The 22,411-nt window shown below is 45.9% G+C and overlaps 2 non-coding genes and 1 pseudogene across 2 annotated transcripts; 1 reads left to right on the plus strand and 2 right to left on the minus strand.

The window, feature by feature from the left end:
* Positions 1-2,823: 2,823 nt before the first annotated feature.
* On the minus strand, positions 2,824-2,905 carry TRNAS-AGA (transfer RNA serine (anticodon AGA)). The gene has a single exon. It is a non-coding gene; the product is annotated as a tRNA-Ser (tRNA).
* Positions 2,906-6,483: 3,578 nt separating this feature from the next.
* Positions 6,484-7,832, minus strand: LOC142817569 (uncharacterized; annotated as a pseudogene).
* Positions 7,833-21,847: 14,015 nt separating this feature from the next.
* On the plus strand, positions 21,848-21,929 carry TRNAS-AGA (transfer RNA serine (anticodon AGA)). The gene has a single exon. It is a non-coding gene; the product is annotated as a tRNA-Ser (tRNA).
* The last annotated feature ends 482 nt before the right edge of the window (positions 21,930-22,411 follow it).

The raw sequence follows: 22,411 nt of genomic DNA on the forward strand, positions 1-22,411 counted from the left end.
AATCCAGAGGTCCGTGGATAGATACCACGCTCTGCTACTTTATTATTTTTTTGCATTACTACTCACTTTCTCACTGCACATTTTCCCACGTAAATAGAATGCAGCAGAGTGGCGCAGTGAAAGCGTGCTGGGCCCATAACCCAGGTGTCCGGTTATCAAAACCACGCTCTGCTAATTTTATTTTCTTTTGCATAAGTGCGCAGATTCTTACTGCACATTTTCTCACGTAACTAGAGTGCAGCAGAGTGGCGCAGTGGAAGCGTGCTGGGCCCATAACCCAGAGGTCCGTGGATCGTAACCACGCTCTGCTAATTTATTATTCTTTTGCATTAGTGCGCACTTTCTTACTGAAAATTTCCCACATGACTAGCACGCAGCACAGTGGCGCAGTGGAAGCGTGCTGGGCCCATAACGCAGTGGTCCGTGGATTAAAACCACGCTCTGCTAATTTTATTTTCTTTTGCATTAGTGCGCACTTTCTTACTGCACAATTTCCCACGTAACTAGAGTGCAGCGGAGGGGCGCAGTGAAAGCGTGCTGGGCCGATAACCCAGGTGTCCGTGGATTAAAACCACGCTCTGCAAATTTTATTTTCTTTTGCCTAAGTGCGCAGTTTCTTACTGCACATTTTCTCACCGAACTAGAATACAGCAGAAGGGCGCAGTGGAAGCGTGCTGGGCCCATTACCCAGTTGTCCGTCGATCGAAACTACGCGCTGCTAATTTTATTTTCTTTTGCAAAAGTGCGCAGTTTCTTACTGCACATTTTATCACGTAATTAGAGTGCAGCAGAGTGGCGCAGTGGAAGCGGGCTCGGCCCATAACCCAGAGGTTCGTGGATCGAAACCACACCCTGCTAACTTTATTTTATTTGCGATAGTGTGCACTTTCTTACTGCCCGTTGTTTCATGTACCTAGAGTGCAGCAGAGGGGCGCAATGTAAGCGTGCTTGGCCCATCACCCAGGTGTCCGTGGATCGAAACCACGCTCTGCTAATTTTATTTTCTTTTGCATAAGTGCGCAGTTTCGTACTGCGCATTTTCTCACGTAACTTGAGTGCAGCAGAGTGGCGCAGTGGAAGCGTGCTGGGCCCATAACCCAGAGGTCCGTGGATCGAAACCATGCTCTGCGATTTGTTTAATTTTTTGCATTAGTACGCAGTTTCTTACTGCACATTTTCTCACGTAACTAGAGTGCAGCGGAGTGGCGCAGTGAAAGCGTTCTGGGCCCATAACCCAGAGGTCAGTGGATCAAAACCACGCTCTGCTAATTTTATACCTTTTTGCATCGGTGCGCACTTTCTGACTGCACATTTTCCCACGTAACTAGAAAGCAGTAGAGTGGCCTAGTGGGAGTTTGCTGAGGCCATATCCCAGCGGTCAATGGATCAAAACCACGCTCTGCTAAGTATATATTCTTTTGCATTAGTGCGCACTTTCTTACTGCGCATTTTCTCACATAACTATAGTGCAGCAGATTGGCGCAGTGGAAGCGTGCTGGGCACGTAACCCAGAAGTTCTTGGATAGAAACCACGCCCTGCTAACTTTATTTTCACTTGCAATAGTGTGCACTTTCTTACTGCCCATTTTTTCACGTAACTAGGGTGCAGCAGAGGGGCGCAGTGGAAGCGTGCTGGGCCCATAACCCAGAGGTCCGTGGATCGAAACCACGCTCTGCTAATTTATTATTCTTTTGCATTAGTGCGTACTTTCTTACTGCACATTTTTCCACGTAATTAGAGTGCAGCAGAGTGGCACAGTGGAAGCGTGCTGGGTCATAACCCAGAGGTTCGTGGATCAAAACCACGCCCTGCTAACTTTATTTTCATTTGCAATAGTGTGCACTTTCTTACTGCCCATTTTTTCACGTAACTAGAGTGCAGCAGAGGGGCGCAGTGTAAGCGTTCTTGGCCCATCACCCAGAGGTCCGTGGATCGAAAGCACGCTCTGCTAATTTTATATTCTTTTTGCATTAGTGCGCACTTTCTTACTGCACATTTCCCACATGACTAGAATGCAGCAGAGTGGTGCAGTAGAAGCGTGCTGGGGCAATAACCCAGGTGTCCGTGGATCGAAACCACGCTCTGCTAATTTTATTTTCTTTTGGATAAGTGCGCAGTTTCTTACTGCACATTTTCTCACGTAACTAGAGTGCAGCAGAGTGGCGCAGTGGAAGCGTGCTGGGCCCATAACCCTGAAGTTCGTAGATCTAAACCACGCTCTGCTAACTGTATATACTTCTAATATATACTTCTAATATGTACTTCTAATATGTGGTCCCTCTCCATTATTTACACACAGATGGAGCTGCTGTGACGGCCATGTGTTTGCAACACGTTGGGTTAAAGAACTGAATGTTGAATGAGTTCATAAATAATTCATAAGAAAGTTAAAGCGCCTCATCACCTTTACAGAATATTCCAAGCTTAGTAATTAAGCTATTATATTGTAGCATAACAGCACCCTCTTATCGTAGGTCTTTTTTTAGACAACACATACTTTTTTATAGATACGGTGTGACAATAAGACATCGCTCATATTCAAACATTTAATAAAGCTACTGCTATTTCAGAGATGACGTCTTTGTCGAGCCACATGACCTGTATGCATTCCCATCGTCCAAAAGGGTATGCGCGCTATCGCAATTTACGAGAACTGCACGAAATGCAAAACTTAGGTGTATAATGCTACTAGCTTGATTGAATGGAATGAAAAAAACTTTATTTCAGCCCTGCATAACGCGCTGTAATTAGCCGCGTTTATAATCAGCCTCCGAGCAAGCCTTACAGTTCCACAATTTTTTTCACCCCAAGAAAAAAATCTGCGCAGCCGACAGGATTCGAACCTGTGCGGGGAGACCCCAATAGATTTCTAGTCCATCGCCTTAACCACTCGGCCCCGACTGCATTTTTTTACCATGGTATTTATTAAAGTACTTGGGCAATCATGACAAAATCAAGCGAAAAAAAAGTACAATCAAATCGCGAGAGTAAGCGTTCAAGTGTTACTCATAAACACTAGACGCCTAACACAGCGCGAGTTCTTCACATGGAGAGTTCTTCACATTGTGTTATACAAACAAAAAAGGGGTGAGGTCAAACAGTTCTCTAAGACGGAGTACCAGTCCGGTCTAAAGTCTAGCTCGTCGTATATGTTTTTCAGGTGGATAGCCATTGGAATGAAGTGTGCGCTTGAAGAGGTGGCGGGCTCTACATTGCGGTCTTGCATTCGTGTCTTCCACAAGCTGTGCATACCCATGAGGAAAAACATATCATATGGTACTTCATCAAGCGCTGCTGGCAGAAGATAACGTATTGTGTGAGAATTAATGACGAAACGTTTTTTCAGTGCTCGCTGAAGGACATCCCAAAACAGTATGGCATCTTTGCAGCTAACAAAGCAATGTTCAATCGTTTCCGGCACATCACATAGACGGCAGTTAACAGACGTAATGAAAATACTTTTTCTTTCTAACCATGTGTTTACCGCCAATGTTTCAGAGTGGAGTTTATAGAAGAATGTTTTTGAATTCGGTGGAATGTACATTTTGCGCACTCGCTTCAACACATCGTGACCTGGAAGATTGGCGTAGAGTGAACGGTATAATGGAGGTGGGAAGAGTGTACTCAGTAGGTCCTTATACAGCACCTTGCGCGATACTGTGTACAGGTATTCTACAGAGAAGCGAGCTTTAAGGAACTGAACTGCGAGGTAAACCTCCTGCATGAATCCCCACAAGCATGGGCGTTCGGAAAAGTTCGATGAAACAATTAAATCTGGTAAGCAATCAACAAGTGTAACCTGCAAGAAGGAACGGATTACAGGATGGGAATTCTCTCGAAAAAAGAAGAATCGGGACACTATTTGTCATAGATCAAGGTGTTTTAGTCCTAACCCACCCTCACTAACTTTCTTGAATATATTATCACGACGCATGGGCTCAAAAGTCGAAGACCATATGAAAGTAGCGAAAATTCGATGAAAGCGTTGTATATAGAATCTTGCGCAATGAATAAGTTGCAATACATAGTAAAGTTTTGTTGCTAAGAAAGCATTGCAAGCTTCAGCTCTCCCAAATATCGAAAGTCGATAGGGCACAAATGTCTGGGCCTGTCGTTCAAGCTTAGGGACGCGTTCCTTCCAGCAATGCGCACTGAATCTATATACATGCAATGGTACACCGAGGTATGTTGGACGAGTTCTTGTCCAATTAGTCCCTGCAAAGTGGTTCGGTGTGCTACCCCACAAGTCAAATCACAGTCCTAAACTTTTAGAGGCATTTAAACGAGCTCCTGATACTACGCCAAACTTTTCAATTGTATATACCACATTTTCGATTCTTGGTTTATCTGTGCAAAAGAATGCGACATCGTCTGCATAAGCCAATACTTTAACCTCACTGCCTAATATTCTAAAGCCACGAATGCAACTCGACTGTATTATGCTTAAGCACAGTGGTTCTAGATAAAGTTCAAATAAAAGAGGTGACATCGGGCATCCCTGTTTTACAGAAGAGCGAATAGAAACTGGCTTAGAGAGTTGACCATTAACTATCAGACAAGTTGAGCAATCATTATAGCATAATTTAACGCCTTTAGGAACAACTTTGCCAACATTCGCTTGTTCGAGAAGAGAAAAAGGAAGGAATGACGAACACGATCAAAAGCTTTTGCAAGGTCTACCTGTAGCATTGCAAGATGCTTTTGAGAACCATGACAGTATTGAAGCACTGTTCGAGCGACACGTATATTAGTTTGTATGGATCGACCTCTAATCCCACATGTCTGATGAGACCCAATGAGGATCGTAATAGCAAATTGCAACCTATTTGCTAATACTTTTGCAAAACTTTTGTAGTCCACATTTGACAGCGATATTGGTCTGTAGCCCTCGACGAAGCGAAGTTTTTCCTTGTCAGTTGTTTTGGGTATTAACACAGTGTGACTTTTGCAAAAAGATTGTGGGAGTGTATCCATGTCGTAACTCATCTGAAAAATATTCAGCAATATAGGAGCAAGCGTTTTCTTGAAAGCTTTGTAAAATTCGCCTGAGATGCCATGAGGCCCCGGTGTTTTCAATAAAGGCAAGTTGTCGATTGCTTGCTCGATTTCCTGTATAGTAATGGGCCCATTAATGACTGCACAATCATTGTCCTTCAAGGGGTTCACAAGAAAAACAAAACTAGCCTTGAGGTGAGCATCAAGATCATCGGAGTAAGAGCTAAATAAGCTGTTTTAGTACGTTTCGAACGCCAAAGTAATGTCTCCGTTATCTTTTATGAGCACATCGTTAGAGTACAAGTCTGGAATAACTTTAGAAATCGCATGGCGTTGCTCATCAAGTAAAGCTTGGCGCGTCGGTTGCTCAGAATTTAAAGTGCGCTGGTTCCGAGATCTAATACGTGCCCCTTGGTAGCGAGCAGCATCATATCTCTGTAGTTAGCACTTAATATTCTCAATATTTTTGATGTACTTTTCCGGCACTTCGCATTCCATCTCATAAAGATTGCAAAGACTTTTAAAAAGTATCTTTTCATCATTCTTTCTATAGAAAGACTTAACAGCCCCAATTTCTAAAGCTATAGCACGAACTTCTTGTTTAAAAAGCTTCCAAGCAGCGAAGATATGAAAACCAATCGAAAAAGATTGCCTCAATGCCATCTGGACGCGATTCATAAATTCCTGATCACAGAGGAGCTTCGCATTCATTTTTCAAAGGGCCCACTGAGGACGGAATTGTTTGTGACGATTTTCACCAATTTGCGCTATGACAATACAATGGTCTGAGAATGATACAGCTTCGGGGCTGCAGGAAATTTTACGAGATAGGAGTGATGAGGACACGTAAATCCGATCAAGGCGAGCATGGGAGCTGCCTTGTTCTCTTGTATATGCTGTTGCCCGATTCGAGACCCCGATGTCAATTAGTCCTGCATTATCTACAATACCGGATAAAAGCTCACAACTCCTGTCTCTTTTTCCAGACGAATTATAACGATCAATAGCTTCACATACGCAGTTGAAATCTCCCATAAGTCCGTGCATCTGTCGACGTCAATTAAATTACGCACTTTTTCAAATAACTCAAGTCGTTTCGGAACATCATTAAACGCATATATATTGATAATTCTCCATGGCACTCTTTGCAACAAAACATCACAGCATATATACCTGCCCTCTTCATCAACACTAGTGCAGAATGCTGAACAGGGTAGGCTTTTTCTCAGAAACAACCAACAGCCTGCAGATAAACCTTTAGCATGTGAGACACACACATTAAACTGAGACAGAAAAGGTCGCAGGGCCTTCTCGGTCTCTTCCTCGCTCTCAATCTTTGTCTCTTGGATGGCGACAAAGTCGAGACGCTTCCGATTGAGAAGTTTACGGAGCTGTGCTTGTTTCTGTGAAGACCTAAGACCGCGTACGTTCAAGGTGGCAAATATGAGTCGCTCAGACTGCGTCATGGTGACTACCTTCTAATTCGCTTATTGTCCCTCTTGATCAGTCCCAAGAGTTGGCGCTGAGGCTTCCCGTGAGCACCCAGCAGGCCTCCTAGATCGGGATCGGTGACACTTCCCCTTTGGCATGGACTTTCGGCGACGGCGTGACTCCCTAGTCACTGACGTTGGGTCACTTCCTTTGCTTGAATCCGAGCTGGAGGATGCACGACATTTCAGTATTGGTGTATCCGTAGAGATCTGCATATCATCTTCCGACACTGCACCATGATGAAAAAGCTGCTGCGGAGCTGCAGCGCAAGCAGGTGCTGAACTTTCTGCGGCATCCAGCCTAGAGTCTCTATCTTGTACTGGTGGTTCTTCGGATTCTTTATGGGTCAGTGCAACAGCACTCTTCCTAGGAACTTCCACTTGTGCTATGGGTTGTGTGGAGTCGTTTTGAGTATGCTCCTTGCATGATTCACTTGGCTCTTTGCCCGCAGAAGTTTCAACTGTGTCAACAGCGAGTGATTTTCTTTCCTCTTCTGGATTCCTTGTGGTAGAGCCTGCAGCATATGACATTGACGGAGTGTCTCCCGTTGCGTCCAGAACCTCGGTGGCATCCATAATATGCTCTTGTAGGTTATCATCTGGCTGTTTTGTGTGCTGTCGCAGCTTGTTGGCGTATGTCATAACACAATCTTCGGCCGAATGACCGAAGCGTCGACAGTTGTCACAGCGAGGGGTCCTGCAGTTTCGACGGATGTGTCCAACCTTACTGCACCGAAGGCAAAGTGGTGGGTGGCCAGGTATCAGGACGAGGCTTTGCACTCCGCAGACAAAGAGAATATGAGGAATATTCGCAATGCGAACTCCATCAGCAAGAGACAAAACAACATCCTTATTTAGCGTCCGCATTTGTTCCATGTCCGCTACTTTCCAACTTTCTTGTGATATTGTCTTGACCTTCCCAAAAGCTTGCAGTGCCTCGCACACATAGGCGTCCTCCAAGCGCTCAGGAAGCCACATAACCTTCAGCTTCACTTCCGTGGACTCCGGGTCTATAACGAGGCATCGACGACTTTTGACGAAAAATTCGCCTCTTGTGACCAACTTTGTTTTCGTCAGCATTGACTTGCATGTGACCATCTAAACATGAGACATTTGAAATTGACCTATGGAGCTTATTTCCTTCAAGTCAATGATGTCCCGAAGAGCATCTCTAAAATCTTGAACCGGTAGGGGCGACCAGATAAGTCCGCATGTAGAAAAACAGAGTCCAAAACAAGCTTACCGGTGGGAAGGCGAGGAAGTACAACACGGTATTCATTGCCGCTGGCTGAAGCCTGAGCAGCACCTCGGCCCATGGCCGACAAATCCTTCGAAGCGGAGAACATGAAAAACGCGTCCGCTCAGAACGTCGTCTTCGTCTTTCACGACTGCACGCTACGAACAGTTGTCTATTTTGAGAAGACTGCTTCCCGAATACGCGTGACGACCTTGTTACAGTGGCCATTTCCTTACTTCCTTTGCAATCAATACACGTTTTTAAGAAAAGAGTTTCTACAGCGCCATTTGTACATATGTTCAAGAAACAGCCAAGGTTCACCATTGTTCCTGAGCAGTTTCGTGCAATTGGCTGGCATGCCTAGCACCTGGGTCACAGAAAATCCTGAAATACACAAAATCCTGACATGGAAATGAAATGTCTATCTGCCATTAATATTTCTTTTCGCTCGCACGATCGGTATGTTCTTGCGTGTTTCTTAAAATTTGTTTTCATGCACAACGGCAGCTTAGCCCAGCGTTGCTTGAACACTTCGGGGCTTTGCCACTGTTGTAGGCATTTATGCAACTCGTCAATTGAGAAGCGGCGCCGGGAGAAAGATAGCTTCGCCCCTTCCCCTTCCTTCTCGTCATATATTGAAAACCCGTTTATAAAAATGTACAGCGTCTATTTCTCTCAGTTCTGTGTGTTGTAACCGTGGTGGTATTGAACAATTAATCGCAATGAATGAGCGTCGGACAACTAAGAGCAAGTGTCAGTTTATTCTCAAAAACGCCAAGCAAGCTTTCACGTGAAGGGTTATAAACGTACAGAGATGCAGCTATCAACGTCACTGACACTGTAGCAAATGCAGTACCTGGGGAAGGGTAGTACAAAAGCTTGGAAACTTTGGGGCACCAAATGCAAGAAGTAAGTCTCAAGCTGAGAATTTGCGATTTCACATTGACATGACTATGATAATGATGCTTCTTCACCGCATTGCATATTTCCACAATTTTCTATAGACCACGAAGGAATGAGTAAGATAGCCATATCTATAGATAGAATAAAATTAAATATATCATCTTCAGAAAATTAAACCTATCATGATGTCGTCGTCTTTGTCAAAAATAATTTGAAAGATGTCCACATCTGCTGAAGAATTATGACGTAAACTCTAGGGCTTTTGATTTTATTTGTTTTTACACAACCTCACCGAATAAAATAATCTAACACACGCATGCTCCTTAAACAGTAATTCAACTGCAGAGACTACTCTGCTCTGTTTCTTTTTCTATTCAGAGTGAGTTTTAGCCGTACTTAACAGGAATTTGACTATACCATGTTTCCCTTTTTACACTCGGTGCGAAACAAACGAGTTGGCGTGGCGAGGCAGCGGGAACCATGTCGCTCATCCAGAAATTTTTGTTCACCACACAGGTCTGCCTTTTCGTCGCAAGTATCGGCGCCAAACCGGTATTTGGAGCGGATGAATACGCCTGCGCAACTCAAGTAGGCGCGTGCACGGGTTCAACGTGTCGAGAAGATTACCACATCGAAGACATCGGCTATCAACCATTGCTGCTGCCCCAACAACCACAGCTGCGCAGCCTTAGTCTTCCGCACTGGGGTCTTCCAGCTACTGTGACGTCATCGGTCCAACCTATAAAGGATCAACCGTGGCTGCAGTTCACCAGTGGGCACGGCGAGGCTGCGGGAATCATGTCGCTCATCCAGAAATTTTTGTTCACCACACAGGTTAGTGAAACCGTGTCGACACTTCACTGCGATGATCCAATGCTGATTATTTTGCCGTGCCCACGGTTCTGTGTCTTGTATGTTCAAAACTGCTTGCGTATATGTGTGCTTCTTCTTTGTGGGGACGTGGAAGAGAACCCAGGTCCTACCCTTGAGGAAATGTTCGCGAAAATTCAGAGTGGCCAGGAAACCATTTTAAAGGAACTTACTGATGTTCGAGAACGACTAACAATGACTGAAAATACTGTTGCAAATTTCGACACTCGATGGAATGATCTCGACAAACTTTTAGCGTTGAAGAGGACAGCGAAGAAAACGATGAAAGCTTAAGAAGAAAGGTTATAGACGGCATTTTCGAACGGAAGCTTAAACAGAAGTGCAGCTCTGTCGCTAGAATCCATCGCATTGGAAGGCCTAGTGCCACTAAAAGGCCAGCTATTGTTTACTTTCAGAACTTGAAAGGCACAGACATATTTGTGCAAAACGATTTTAGCAGAGCCACGCTGCGCAAGCGTAAGCTTTTGTGGAAAACAGCAAAGGATGATAAAGCTAACGGCAAGGAACCATATCTTATTCATGATAAGCTGAAACTTGATGGGACCCTTTATGCGTGGGATGATTCCAAGAACTGCCGTGTTATCATTAATGTTCCTAGGTCACGGAAAACCAATTGACAGATACATCAGCGTGACTCGAGGCAGCTGCGTGTCCTAAATGCAAATTTCCGCAGTGTTGTAAATAAAATTGATAAACTGGAAGATCTGCTTCTGAAATACGACCCGCATGTAGCAATCATAACAGAAACTTGGCTTCACGAGGGGATCACGGATGATATGCTAATCGGTCCCTCGCACCAGATATTTCGCCGCGATCGCGTTTCCCGCGGTTGTGGCGTAGCGATAATATTTCGTCTACACGTTTTCGTCTACATTGTTGCCCCAAATTGATGAACATGAAGGTTTATTTCTAAAAGTCAACTGCTGGGGCCACATTCTTACAGTGTGCGCTGCGTATCATTCGCCCTCATCGCCATCTCAGTACTTATCTTCTCTGTACAGGTTAATGTCTTCCCTGGTTCATAAAAAAATTATAATGGCAGGTGACTTTAATTTACCGTTATTCGACTGGTCTCGGAAAAATGTTACTGATTTGCTCGATTGCCCATTGGTGGATATAATGCTAGCATGCAATTTACAACAAGTAGTACGCACCATCACGCATGAACATAGTGACAGCGGCTCAATAATAGACCTTGTTTTCTTAAGAAACGCATTTACCGAGTATGAATTAAGTTTGGAGCCGGGAGTATCGGACCATAAAATAGTACTTCTTACATGCGATTTTGATAAGTGTGTACCTAATAGGCCTGTACTTAAAACAATCAAAAATTTTACGCGTGCTGATGATCAATCTTTACTTGACAGACTGTGGGAGCTTGTTGACAATATTTCTGATACTGATCCACGAACGCTTTGGGAAACATTCAAGATAACTGTGATGGTCTGTATTGACAAGCACGTTCCCTTACGCCGCATCAAGTCACGGCGCAAAAGTCCCTGGATTGATCGGAACGTAATACACTGAAAAAAAAAAAGACTAAAACGCGCAAGAAAAAAACAGGTCGTAAGTGTTCAGCAGATACGGACGCTGCAGACTGAGCTCTCCACAGCTCTGGCGACTTCTAGAGACAAATATTTTGGAATAACGCTGCCAAACTTCATCAAAGAAAGCCCGGAAAAATTTTGGCGTTATCTAGCCTCCAAAAGTGGTAAACTAGAACAAATCCAACATAATGATTCTCTTATTACCGATGCCCGTTTAGTGGCCGACAAGGCAAACGACTACTTCCATTCAGTATTTTCCGCACCGCACGATGACAGTTATCCCTTGGTTCCTACAGCCTGCCCTCCTGAGGATTTTATATGTCAAAACGGCGTGTTATCACTGTTGATAAGTGTGCGAGAAAAGTCATCTAGTGGACCAGATGGCATACCCAACGCATTCTTGCGCAGATACGCCGAACCAATATCTGACGATGACTTCTTATCAACACCCTGTTATTACATGGTGGTGTACTATCGGCATCAAATGAAACGCGAACAGCGGAGCACATGGCACAAGCCTTATCAATGGCATCGTGCGTGCCATTCACCAGCCATTCACACTGACAGGCCCACACATCCGGTGTGGCAGCACTGCGCGATCCCCCTATTGTGCGGTATTTCTGCTCTTGTTCCAGGTATAGTAAAGCTGTTTGAAAGGAACGAAATAAAAAAAAATACAGAGGTTAAACGACTGGAGCCGAAGGCGAGTATTGTAGCACGGTTAGTCATCGTGGAGCCCATAATCACGGAATGCCTGGTAAATTCTATTTATAGTAGACAATACTTGGTTCACAATGCTGGCAATATCACGCTATTTCACTTTGTGCCGGTAAAGTGAAACAATTAGTGGTTTCTTAAAGAACCCCAGGTGGTCTAAATTTCCGGAGCCCTCCACTACGGCGTCTCTCATAATCATATAGTGGTTTTGGGACGTTAAATTCCACATATCAATCAATCAATTAGTGGTTTCTGTTTCGAAGACGCGCTCAGCATTTCCAGTTAGAGTGAAGTCTTTTCCGGTCACTCTCTGAAAGAAAAGTGCAAGTGAAGCAGCGCTGTCGAGCGAGATACGACGATCGTTTTGAAATCAACCGCCAGCCGATTATATTTCTCTTTTTGTTTTATCTTGCCAAGACACTGATTGCACTGCGACGCTGAAGTAAAAGCTAGGAATTGTGAGTGATAGAACCAAATAGGCCCACGATTGCCACCGTTGTCAACATACGAAAACTGGGGCAGAAACGGAGATAACGCACTTTATAGGGGGATCGCGCAGTGCTGCCGAACCGGAAGTGCACGCCTGTCAATGGTGATGACTGGACGGCAAACACTATATTGTTTCTAATGCCTGAAACACGCGCTCCACGGTAAGGGTTTCATTTGATGCCGATAGTACAGTACTGACGGACTGAAACAGGAAATTCGGAGCGTCTGGCCGACAGTACATGTGCCGCCGCTCGTGGGTGGAGGTAGAAACAATGTGTTGCGTTGTGTTATAGAGTGAGGGGAAGAACACTTACGGAGCAGGATTACTCCTTCCGGTCACCAAATTGTCGGCCTGTAGTTCAGCATGTGTACTCAGCCAGGGTGGCACACTCAGTGAGTTAGAATTTATTAGAAGGCAGAGAGGTCGGCCTGAGCTAGTTCGCTCTAACCTGCAACTCTACACAGCGGATAAGGGAAAGGGAAGGAAAGAGGAATGAAGGGTGGTGATGGGGACAAAAAGATGTGGTGCGTATGTACAGTAGCCACTTAGCATAGTACCCTACAGTCTGGTATCTAGTCCAGTGCTTTCTATAAAGTCTAAAACAGCCTTTGTAGCATTATATGACACTGTTTGGTCACTCATTGCTGACAATATGTGGCTTTCACTTAATGGCATTCGTCCGATGCTTGCCAACGTAGCAGTTAGCATTTTTTTGCGCCACGTATAATGTACAGTCACAAAATATGTGAGCTAAAGCTTCGCACACTTAGCAGCGCTCACAATTCGGGCTGTCCGCACGGCCGATTAGGTGGGTGTAGTGGCGAGTGAAGGCGACGCCCAGGCGAATCCGGCGCAGTATATTAGCATGCCTTCGGCTGATTTTATCTGGAAGACGAAAAGTCATACTGGGGTCTGTTTTCCGCAGGCGCTTGTTCCGGTGATCTGGTAGCGACCAGTAAGTGGCAGCGCATTCGCACATGAGCGATCTCAACAATGTGTTGACGTCACTTCGCGAATACGGTACTTTGACGTACATAGGAGCGTTGTATACTGCCGCTCTTGCTTCGCTATCAGCTGTTTCGTTGCCGACCGGGCCGCAGTGTCGAGGAATCCATTAGAGTGTAATCAAGTGACCGCTCCTGTGTGTTCCTAACGCTAACTCGTAAAATTGGCCTCATCTTGAGCAAGAATTATAGCTTGAAGCGCTAATTTTGCATCAGACAGAATCGTTCATTTACGCGGTGCTTGGTCGTTCACAAATTTTATGGCTTCCTGTATAGCAACAAGTTCTGCAGCTGTCGAAGATGTCCTGTGATCTAACTTGTACTGTCGGGAAATACCGAGTTGAGGGATCACGAAGGCTGCAGCTGAAGCGAATGAAGTTACGGATCCATCGGTGTAAATGTGCACAGAGTCACTGTATGAGTCATCCAAATGTGCCAAGGTGAGTTCCTTGAGGGCAATATAAGAAACACGCGAATTATATGAAATTCCACGTATATGAAGTCAAACCAGTGGTTTAGTCAATGTCCATGGAGGCACTGCAGGGATTGCAGCAGGTGCAAAGCCTGAAGGGATCATGTGTGTATGCGTATCGAGGCATCGCGAATAGGTACAGCCTGGTCGGTCCACTTGTAGCGAAGACAACGGGTGTTGTGCACGTCGGGTCAGCAGACGAAGATGCATTGGAAGAGGCTCACAGGATGTGTAAACCTGTATAGGGTAGGTGCGGGACTCCTCTATAGTGCCAGAGGTTGACGTGAACCGTGGCAGGCCAAGGCATATTTTCAGTGCTCGTGCCTGAAGGCTCTCTAAAATACGACGGCACGTTGCCCGCATGCTGGAAAGTACAGGTGATCTGTATCGTATATAGCCCACAAACAATGCCTTGTATAACTGCAGAAGACTTTTCTCTGAAGGGCCCCATCTCAGTCCTGCTATAACACAAAGAACATACACAAAACTGATTAGTTTGTTCCGCAGCACAGTCACATGCTTTGTATAACCAGGACAGGTTCTGATCAATGACGACCCCTAAATAGCGGTGGTGCTTGACCACGGGAATCACTGCTCCGTGAGCGAAGATTGGGTACCACTGCATTGATTTCTTCGTAAATGCCAATGCAGCACTGCAAGGCTAACGCACATTGAGTTACTATAACTCTACACGCACATCCGCATGGTGACCGAAATGCCTCGCCGCTGCCCACCGCTTTTATTGCCGCGCCAGTAGACGACCCTCTCGTTCTGCATGCTTAGGCGATGTGGTACGCATGCTGTGCAAGTAAGACACAGGACTCGGGAGATTGCGCCTTTCGTGTGTTCGTAGACATGATAAACTTGTGCACAAAAACATAGAAAGTTTACTTCGGGGTTTCTGTCTCGGCAAGAAAGAAAATGAGTGGCAGCTAGGCTTGCCTTCATGCAACATGGAAATATTATCATGTATTAGCGTCGTTAGGGCAAGCTGGGGTATATATTGTTCAATAATAATGCGAGAAGCTCACACGTTCTTCCGTGGCCGACAGCTCTACAAATGCTTGCCACGCAGAATAGCCGCACTATTGACTGCTTGGTGCGAGACAACAAAGTACTAAGTCATTGTTTTGGTGCTGCACGTAAACAGGCCAGTGGCTGGTGCTTTTCTTTTTCGTCGTGACAAAAAGCTTGACAACTTTTATATGCTTTTGTGCAGCTGTTTATATTGTCTACGAACGCATTCCAGGCACGAAATTTTAGCGTTATCCAGTTTCTTACGTGTGCTGCCTACGTGCCTCATTGTCGAAGGGCGCCGATCAAGAGCGTCATCTGCTTGCGCCAGAGTATGAATGGTTCACACCGTCCACTCAATTCACGCTGCATGCATGCAGAAGCGCATGGGCCTTCAAGCGCCACGCTCGCAGTGCGCACTTTGATAACTAAATGCCATTTCTTTAGTGACCGGAAGGAGTAAGCCGGCTCCGTAGCTGTTCTTGCCCTCACTCTATACCATAATGCAACATCCTGGTTCTGCGAGCACCCACGAGCGGCGGCACATGCACCAGCGGCCACGCGCTACGAGTTTTCTGTTTCAATAAATGAGTACTGTACGTGCTAGGCCATACAAGGTGGAAGATTTTAAGATGCATTGACACCAACAGGCCTCCTGCCGGATGTGGTGAGCCTCGGTGCGTACCAGGTCAACCACGTGTGGGCGGTGGCCTTCAATTATGCTCCTCCCACGAAACGCCTGCTCGCCTTGAAGAAGCTGCAAGTGAAGGGGCGGCGCTGCGTCGTTGTCGACCCACAGGTCCAGCAGGTGCGGCTTTGAATACACTGGTTGCCGTACAGAGTGAGCGATGAAGATGTACGGACGACGCTTTCGGCAAGGTGGTGAAGGTGAGTGGTGGCGTGTTCCGCGAATGTCCGACAAGCGTTAGACTACAAGAACGGCCCTTCTAAAGCTGAAAAGCGGCGTCAAGCTACAAACGATTCGAACACGTCGAAGCCGAGTGCGTTAGAACGTACACCAGTGCAACTGGCCGGCGATGAATGCGGCGATGTCTGAGCTCGTCATGGATGCGACCGAGACTGAGGACGCCGGCAAAGGTGTTGGAAGCCCAGTTGTCCTTCAGACTATCGAAGGGGCGGTGCCGGAAGACAAACCCAAGGTCCGGAGGCTTTCCAGCATTCGACTACACCGGCCAGCGCCCCGTTAGGGGTCGAGCCTGAGCGGGTCGAGATGGGTGTGGTTTCAGTGGTGGCAGGAGGCACAACGGAGCGTCAGGGAGTGACGGCGGCGGACAACGAGGATGAGTTGTGTGTGACCAACGCCAACCTAAAACGTTCACTCTGCGACTCTGGGGAGCTGAATGGGGCGTCGGCTACCAACAGCCAGCAGCCGCCTGCAAAGGCACCTACATGTCTGTAACCTCGCGATCGATGGCTGATCGTCGTCAGCGTGCCTACTTGAATATTCTGGTTTGGAACGTGTGTGGAAACGGTAGAGTTTCTAGCGTCCACGACCGCAACCATGCAACTCATGCCGCTGTAGAACAGAACGTAACAGTGCACGTACTTTGTTTAAATTAAACCAGCAAGGGCAAAAGTGTACGTTTTGTGTCGTCTGCTGATAATAGTCGCCAGCTAACACCTCTGTTTCGCCGAACGATTGCCAGCACTTCGTGAGCATCGCGTCGGCCAATCAGCGTGCTCATGCATTCCGCTCGTGCGGCCCCACCGTGAACAGCCTCCGTCTCCAAACCGGCTGAAAACCGGAACGGTCCTAAAAAACGGAGTGGAACCGGGCGTGCGGCCGTACCGTGTTTAGGCCATTAGCCTCAAACCTAAGCCGAAAATCTCTACCGACAGGAGACTGGCGGACAAAGCAAAAATCGCTGGGAAGCAGAATGGTGCTGGAGGCGGCTTGCTGAAGGCTGGTCGTGAAAGGTAAGCACCATGCTCCGGGCCTACTCTTCTTAGCGAATAAATCGACATGGTACTGACTCCGCCATTCAGCATAGCTACACTTAAGGGCAGAAGGTTAACGGCTAGGCGTAGGCAAAGTCAGCTCTTAAGGTTGGTCACAGACAGAGATATAGACATCCTAGTCACTCAGGAAACCAAGGTAGATGGAGAAGAGCAGACAGGGAGCATGGTGCGCCATTTCACTGACCGATATTATGTGGTCGTTAGCCATGTGATAGGAACGTCTACGCGTTGTGTTTGTTTTGTGAAAAAATGGCAAGACCTTACTGTGAAAGTGTATTTTTATGGCAGTCAGGCAAAATTGTTTATTGCGACTTTGTTTATTGTGCCACCCAATTCAGAGTAATATGCATATAAGCGCCGAATTGTGTAGAAGAGCATGCTCAGTTTTTTATGACCTGTTTCAGTGTAAAATTGCAATAAGACGGTTTTTTAAGAGGTTTCAACTGTGTTTTAAGTGCTCACGTTAGAGCCAACAACACAGGCGTTCTTGCGAAAAGCATTTGCTAAACAAATTATTTAACGAAAATGACTTGAATTATATGTATGAATGTGTCGTAGCAGATCGAAAAGCGATGTACAGATGATTTCAAGCAATATTCATGCACGTGTAGACGGCATATACCTGTCCCTAGATTTTTCTCCTATGTGTCACTAATTTTCGTTTGAGATAGTGTCCTTCTGGGATCATTATTTTGTTGTGCCATGCACAGGCATGAAAAAAAAACAGTGTAAGGCCTTTCATTGGGATTTATGGAAACAGAAGGAAATGTTATTAAGGGATGCACCAATTTTGGAAGCAGTGAACGAGACCATTATTGCAGTTCTCCTGAAAAAAAGGAAAATATATCAAAAATATGGGAATGTTTAAAGCAGAAGGTGAAAATGAAAGCGCTGGACAGATCGAGTGGGTTCAAGTTCAAAGCGCAAATAAAAAGAATAGTCTGAAGAAAACACTGCATCAGCTGATAGCTCTCGAAAGCAAAGAGCCTGGGACCTGTGAAGACGAGGTGCGCAATGTGAAAGAAAAATTAGAAAAGTATGACAGAGAGTGTTATCAAGGTTCCTGGGTTTCGCGCTCGAGCAAATAATCTTGTCGCGGGGAAGACGTCTTTTAAAAGGGCGTTGGGTCTCGATAAAGCACAAGAATGTCGAAACCACGTCGACAGAGTTTATTGCAGTGGAAATTTTGTGAGCAACAATAGAACCATTGGACGGGCCTTTTCTGCTTATTATCAATCACTGTTTGCATTTCGAAAAGCGTATGTGCATGGTTTTAAAGAGCAGTTTCTTGAGCGTATGCCGCGGCTTAGCGACGATACGAAAAAGCTTTTAGAAGGCAAAATAACGCAAGGGGAAGTGGAACGCGCGATTGGTCATTTGAACCCCGGAACGCCTCCGGGACCCAATGGCCTAACTGCGGCGTGGTATAAGACGTTTAAATCAGAACTCTGCGCAGTGTTAGCTGAGCTGTTCAATGAGGCATTCGAACAGAAAGCTCTGCCGCCTTCCTTCAACAAAGCGCATGTGATATTAATTCCTAAAACAGACAAAGTAGAAAAGCTTAAACTGGCGACATCATATAGGCCCATATCGCTGACCAATTTTGACTACAATATTTTTATGAAACCGTAGCAGTGGCAATGCACGTACGTGTCCGTTTCTGATACAGGAGGTGTGGGGGTCGATCTCCAGTGCCGGCCGGGCACCCACCGGTTGCTAAACAGGGTACAGGCGTGCTTCCAGGGGCTGTGACGCGTCGCCCCAGTGGTGAAGCTTACTCTGCCTGGAGGGCTCTCAGCCCATTGAGCGGGACCCGGTACCGGTATTTTTATGCAGGTTCTGGCGGAACGCCTCCAAGGTGTCAATAAAATAATTTCTGGGTTGAAAAACTTAATATCATGATACAAAAGGCCACTAAAGTAGCCCTGGGACTTCCCTTAACGGCCTCTACCACACGTCTCCTAAAGATGAGCGTCCACACACGTGGCAAGAGCTCATTGAAGCGCATAAGAAAAGCCAGCTCGAGAGGCTCAAGCTGAAGCCCACGGGGAGGTCGATGCTCCGGTACCTCAACTATAGCGACACGTTCATCGCCGATGCCGACCGGAAAAAGCGCATCTCGCTGTACGTTAGAGAGTTGCTGTCCATCGCACCTATTCCACGCAAAATGCATCCTACTTTCCACAAAAGTAGGCGCAAGGCTAGAGCTGACGCTATTCAACGAAAGTTCAAGCAAGACCCAGACGCCCGCTACACTGACGCGGCCAAGTATCCGCATAGAAGCGCGCACGTTGTCAGCGTCGTAGATTTTCAAGGCCGAGAATTGGCGTCGGCCACGGTCAACGCACTCAATTCAGACGCAGCAGAAGAATCGACAATCGCTCTAGCTACCACAACATGTACAGACGCCGCGGTTATTTTCACCCACTCGCAAGCCGCCTGCAGGAATTTTGCAAAGGGCCGTATCCCAGCCAATGCCATCAATATTTTGAAACAGCGAAGCACTCCATTCTCATACACTTGTATATTATGGGTACCAGGACACGAGAATCTGCAGGGAAATAAAGCGGCCCACACCGCTGCCCACGAGCACGTCTGCCGGGCTGCCTCCTGCCCACAGGACATTCGACCCGTCGTTGAAGAGACGGAAGTTGTTCAAAACACTTACTCGTCGTTACTCCAGCATTACAGGCTGGAGTGACGAGTATACCCTCGACCACACCCAAAACTGACAAAAGAGGAAAGCGTGGTACTGAGCCGCCTGCAAAGCAGCACATACACACATGGGGCCCTAATGCAATGTCTCTGCCCAACCAGATATAGCTCTATGTGCCCGCTCTGCAGCGTACCGGACACCCTGGCACACTTGCTTCTTGTATGACAATGTATTACCAGACGTAATCTGCAACAACACTCGACTGATGATGAAGCAGGACGAACGAACGAAGACCTAACCGAAACGTGGGAAGCGAAACTCGCCCTCGAGGACCCGGAAGACCAGCAACTTGTCGCCAGGGCCAAGAGGGCTGTAGAAGCTAGAAGGTTCCAGGACTAAGGAGCCCTTCCACCTCAGGGTGACACCGGTCATTGGTCGGGATACTGTTTCAGAAATCAACGTTTACTTCTCTCTATCTGGCAAGCACCATTCTTATGGAACAAAAGCCAAAACTATTAGCTCGAACATTCACAAGATGCTGCGCGTGCTAGAGAGTTGTGACGAAGAGTTACTTGGCGTTGCGGGGATCCAGATAGACCTGGAAAAAGCTTTCGATTGTGTTTCGTATGATATTTTGTTTGTCGTAATAGATCATAATAATGTTGGTTCCATCATCAGAGAGGGAGTGACCTTGGCGTACCAGAACTGCACAACACGTTAATTGTGAATACATATTTGTGAGCCCTCATTCACGTAAGGCGTTCTGTGGGTCAGGAATGCCTTCTCAGTCCACTTTTGTTTTGTATATTCATCGAAACAATGTGCATGGCGATAAACGAAAGCAATAAAATACGCAGGTATTTGGTGGCAGTGGAAGTTAACCTGCAGGCTTATGTAGAAGACATCGTGATGTGTTGTTCGAGCAGAGAAAGTCTAGCAGAAGCAAAAAGTGTTGTCAAACATTTTTGTAGCGTTACAGGAAGCTGCGTAAACTGGACGAAATCTCTTGGGCTTTGACACGGAAGGTGGCCTTGAAAGCCGCTCTTTTTTTGCGAATGTGCACTGAATGGAAACACCGACAGGATACCTCGGTGTTCCCCTTGAATGTTAAAACGGCAGCGAGGAGTATTGGTCGCGTCAAACAAAGAGACAAAAGAAAAAGCAGGACAGGTGGAAATGTATGAACCTGTCTGTTTTTGCTAGGACTACTGTTTCGCCACATGTTTTTCATCGCTAAAATGTGCTACCTAATGCAGGTGCTACAATGTTCAAGGCTAAATGTACAAAGACTGCACAGAGTGTTCGCGGTCTTTATATGAGGCTTGGAAAGGGAAAGGTGCAGCCGGACGAATTTGTTCAGGCGCGTGAAGGACGGGGGTCTCGGTTTAGCACGCCTGTTTGTAAGACAGTAGTAAGCATATTCTTGTTCTTTCCTGCTGTCCGTGATTCCCTTTCGGCGTATGGTACTGCGCCAACTCAGGTTAAGCAACGCCTTCTTGACCTCGTCGTCACCACTGATAATAGCATGCCGGCGACATTGCATGCTATCTCAAAAAGCTCTAGGTAGTGTGCGTTTTCTATCTGTTCATTTTTCGTTGGACTATCTAGCAAGCGTTAGAAGAAAAAAAAATTGCACAGAGAATATGTAAGGTGTGATTTTGCCACTACAATTGTACGGGGTGATATACCAAGCAAGACCGGACAAAATGATCTGAAGCGGGTGAAAAACATGCAGGTACTTGCAGGGGTGAAAACATTTCCTTTAAGTTACACACATCAGCGCTATCGGTAAAGACATTTACAGAAAAACGGGGCTTTTTAACACCATCGGGGTGCTACACTGCTTGATATGTAAGAAACCAGAAACAATAGACCATGTTTTTTGCTGAAATACGTGGCGCAAGGTTGACAAAGGCGCTCTTTCGCTTTCGTCTGTTTTTTTCTCTTTGTCAACCTCGCGCCACGTATTTCAGCCTAATATGTACCAACTAGACCAACATAACGTCCATGTTTTTTGCATTGTTGGGAAGGGGTCATTTTTGGGACATTTTGCAGAGGACAAAAAAGGATTTTGCAGTGGAGCCACATGGGATAAGGTATCTCGCAGTAAGGATTGATGATGGGGTTCATTGTTCCATTTTATGTAATCATGTTGACCGTTCTCCACCGTATATTGCGAGCACGAATGGCTGGACATCACTTCGGCCGGGATGCAATGCTAGCAGTATTTCATTTCAGGCAAAGCATGTCGGCATTCATTGAGTGAAGCAAAATATAGGAGTTTGTGCCAGAATGGTTGTCATGGTGTATTCCTCTAGCAACCCTTAAATATTTTAAAGTGGACAAAATAAGTCAACATGGAACTGATGGCAATGTTGTTACTTTTTATTGAGTGTGAGTGTGCAATGATTGCTCTGTATATTGTCCATGCAAGCAATAAAATAAAGCGTGCAGCCGTGGCCGAGTGGTTAAGGGGATGGACTAGAAATCCATTGGGGTCTTCTCGCACAGGTTCGAATCCTGTCGGCTGCGCAAAAGTGTTTTCTTCGGGTAAAAATCTTTTCATTGAGCTGTATGGCGGACTCAGTGCTGATTAGCAACGTAACTAATTACATCTATTATGCTGGCAGCGTTATACAGCGAAGTGTTGCACTTTATGCAGTTCTCTTGGAGTGCGGTGTCCTGCATATGTTTGTGACGATGGGAAGCGTACGGTCATGTGGCTCGACAAAAAGGTCATCTTTGAAGTCGCTGTAAGTTGAAAGGAAAATGTGGGATTATGACTGACTGCCGTAATGTTAAATAATATTTATAAATATAATGTGTTGTCTAAAAAAGACATATATCAAGTGTTGTTTTGGTACATTAGCATAGCTTAATTACTAAACTTGTGCTATTCTACAGAGTTATCGAGGCGTTTTACCATTCTTCGTTGGAGCTTCACATTTTACCACGGGAAAACATAGGCGGAGAGAGCGGGAGGCGTACTGTCGATGCGTTCATGAATAATGCCT

Source organism: Rhipicephalus microplus, chromosome 5 (genome assembly GCF_043290135.1).
Source record: "Rhipicephalus microplus isolate Deutch F79 chromosome 5, USDA_Rmic, whole genome shotgun sequence".
NCBI lineage: Eukaryota > Metazoa > Arthropoda > Arachnida > Ixodida > Ixodidae > Rhipicephalus > Rhipicephalus microplus.